The sequence below is a fragment of the Octopus bimaculoides genome, chromosome 22 (genome assembly GCF_001194135.2).
Source record: "Octopus bimaculoides isolate UCB-OBI-ISO-001 chromosome 22, ASM119413v2, whole genome shotgun sequence".
In the NCBI taxonomy this organism is placed as follows: Eukaryota; Metazoa; Mollusca; class Cephalopoda; order Octopoda; family Octopodidae; genus Octopus; species Octopus bimaculoides.
The window spans coordinates 36,325,359-36,329,230 of NC_069002.1; positions in this window are offsets into that span (position 1 = coordinate 36,325,359).

The window sequence follows — 3,872 nt, forward strand, 5'->3', positions numbered from 1 at the left end:
ATCCAGAGAGTTTTTAACCCAACAGATATTTGATTCGAAATTCACCGTTCCTAAGAAGAATGAATCATTTCAAGCTTCGAAGGCCTTTTGATTACTACAGATTTCTGTTTAGAAATTTTTGTTTTTCCATTTGGTGCATAGAAGGATTTTTCTTAGTTCGCTGCTGATGCTTTGTAAAAGTATTTCAACTCTGTCGCCCTCAAGAAATTCCTCACACACACACACACACACACAAGAAAAACAGTGGTCCTCATGAAGTTAGTTAAAGTGGCTGTTGCAATGCGCTATATCGAAAGTTTTGAAGGGTCAAAACGTCTTCATAATAACGGAAACAAAAAGAAACTTATTTGAATATAAAACTGGCAATTGTTCGCTTTTATTACCGATGGCAAAAGAGCAACAATGTTTGCCTACAGGAACCATCCTCTCTGTTCGATTTTCCATAAGCATAAACGTTTGATAATAACAAAGAATATAATTTTAATTTTGAATGCAAAACTGAAGGCTTTTCACGTTTGGTGATATATGTTTACGAACAGAAACAGAAGCAAATTGGGTTTACAAACAAAAAAACGAAACCGACGTTATAAAACAAGTTATAAACAAATTGTCTCTCGGTTTAAGTGTAATAACATGTTTCATTGAAGATATTAATGGAACGACAGGTGTTTGTAACAATAAAATGAAACCGTAAAACTCCCATTTGAAAATCATACGATTTCTCATTTCAAAGACTCGTGTGAAAGATTGCAAAATCCTTTTTTCCTTTATTACCCTGGTGCCATCCCAAAGAGTGGCAAGATTGTTCAATAAGATTTATTATACAAAATCCATGGTCAAACAGAATCTTGAAACGAAATAAATTGAGGCTCAAGAGCAGTAATTTTGAGAGGCAGGGAATAGCAATACCTTCGATACCAGTACTTGACTGGTACTTGTTTTATCGACCGGAAGATATTTAAGGCTTAGTTGACAACGGCAGGATTTGAACTCATAGCGTAAGGAACCGCAGCAAATACCACTAAACATTTTGATTGATACTCCTAAAATTCTGTCTGACAAAAATATGAATTTATTGGACCTGAGATCGACAATATTGTTCATTTAAAACATCTTTTATAATATAACATCTGCTTCTAAATAGAAATAAAAGATATAACCCACTACATGTTTAGAATTCCCTTTCTGTTGTTTAGAATTCAAAATTTATTTATAAATAAATATATAAAAATATGTGTATAGGTGTAAATACACACACACACACACACACACACACACACACACACACACATTGTGTTTACTTAACATACTTCATTCAAATAAAACCATCCATGAAACCAAGACAACCCCTCCTGAAATCAATCTCGCAAATCATTAAAGCCTGTCTCTCATTACAAAAATGCCAAAGGCCTGGTGATAGTCTGAGTGAAGAAATACGTCGCTTGACTTTGTATAAATAACAATTCGTCATAAAAAATGAAGACTAATAACAGCAATTGGCACGATCACCGTTGCTTGATATGGAAAGAAAATACTATTCAAATCACGCTCTACTGTTTTAGAAGATGGGCAGAGCAAAAACGGTCCCCTTTGATCATAAATCTATTCATCCATACTGCCGACCTGACTCTAAACAACATCACCAACAATAACAAATATTTAATTTCATAATTTCTGAAATACGATGAAAGACAACGGACTAATAAAATGAGAATAAAAATAAAGCTAGCAACGGGTTTATTCCTGCCAATTATTTATTGGCTGATCTTTAAAATTCATTCAGAGAGGTTAATGGTTAAGGGTTAATGGTTAATAGTTTTATTCTTGGTGTTCAGATTTCAATAAAAGGTAAAGTTTTTCGGTCGTCTAGGAACTTTTATAGTTTCATTCAAAGAGTTACGGAATGAGACAGAAAGGGAGATTAGTCTATCGACAGCAATATTTCTTCATACAGAGTGCGAGTGTGCGAGTATGTGTGTGTTTGTGCGTGGGCGAATGACACACATGTTAGTCTTCTGCGATATACCATTTAACTTCTACTGCTTAACCTTTGCATACATAATTACGTACATACATTCATAAAATATGAATTTAAATGTTAGAAAGTTTTAACTGTGATAGTGAACTTATATAAGAATGATATCAATACGTTGGTAGATTACGTCGTCCGAGTGTGGAGTAAAACAGAAGAAAGGAAAATTAAAACAGAAAACATAGAAGGAACGTGTTCACGTTCTCATAAAGCCCGTTCTTACAACTGATTTATTTTTCTACTTCCGATTCATGCTGTATCTCTCTCTCACTTCCTTTCTCTCGCTCTCTCTCTCTCTCTCTCTTCCTCTCTATCTTTCTCTCTCCCTCTCTCTCTCTCTCCCTCTCTCTCTCTCTCTCTCTCTCTCTCTCTCACTCTCTCTTGGCCTTTCAGTCTCGCTATGCTTCTCTCTTCTGATGACGGACAAACGCCTGAAACGTTAAGACACTTTCACTTTCCATTTAAGCATCAAGCGAATACCGTATTTGTTAAACGTCTCTCCTCTGTTTTTATTGGTCATTGTATTTACATTATATGTGTGTGTATTTGACTGTGATTCTGTGTGTGTGTGTGTGTGTGTCTCCGTGTATGTGTGCATGTGTGTGTGTGTCTGTGCGCTGGTCTCTCTGTGGATGTAAACTTAAATATTGTACTATTCCGTGTGAGTTCAGCTATTCCTGGGCTCCTAATACTTATAACACGGCTCTATTTCTCACAGTATTTCTCTAATGAGAGAAGACAGTATAACTTTTAAAGAGGGGCATTCAACATGTAAGTGGCTTCCGTTTGTGCGGACACTCCTTTTGTGCAATCTCGCTTTTCGAAATTTTTAAACCAGAAGGATTTACGATTCGAACAGGAACGTTACGCCGAGCTGTGGTAACTGCAACTCCGTCCTCCGCTTGAACGCAAAGCGAAGCTCGCCTCACCGCTTTCACGCTCGCAAATGGAAATTGATAACTGTATATTATCCTAATCAGCGGATTCTATAGTTTCAGCATTTATCTAGGACATATTCCGGACGAAGTGACGAACAATGTTAAATCTGCTCTGATACACAAAGTCTATTTTTCATTCACACACACACATTATAAAGAACCTTCATGCTGCATCCAACACGTTTGTGAATGAACGAATGAACGAATGAATGAATGACATTCTATTCATTTGTCGACTCCTGATTGAATCTCACACTAGCTTATCTCGGGGAAATCTTTTGCAAATGCTAATCTCACTTTCCTAAATGCCAGGCATTCATCAACCTCTATTGTTCTCTCACATATCGTGGGCCCAGAAAAGCTTTGACTTCATCTATACACGCAGCGTAATTAATTAATTATACATTAAAATAAGAGCTTTATATAAAGCGATAACAGCAACCTACCATTTTTTTGGCGTCCTACGCAATGACCAGAAAGGCAAATCTGGCTAGATTTTCCTTTTCACTTTTTTACTTGTTTCAGTGATGAGATTGCGGCCATGCTGGGGCAATGCCTTAAAAGGCTTTAGTCGAACGAATCGACTCCAGTACATAATTCTTCTTGTTATTAAGCCTGTAACTTATTCTGTTTGCCGATCGGCTAAGTTACACCGGTTATAAGCTGACAAGGTGAGTTGAGTTTAACCCTAGGCACGGTAAGAGCCACCGATGAGAATTAAGATGCTCTGCATCAAATTTCGAACTCACCAGTGATCTGACTATGTGCTTGTCTCTCCTTGTCAGTTATTAAGATAGTGCTTCTGTGGCAATTGTGCTGGTACGACTTAGTACCCTCTGTCACTTTAGCGACGTCTATGAATTTGCCTTTTGGTTGTTACATTGCTAATAAGCCACCCATAT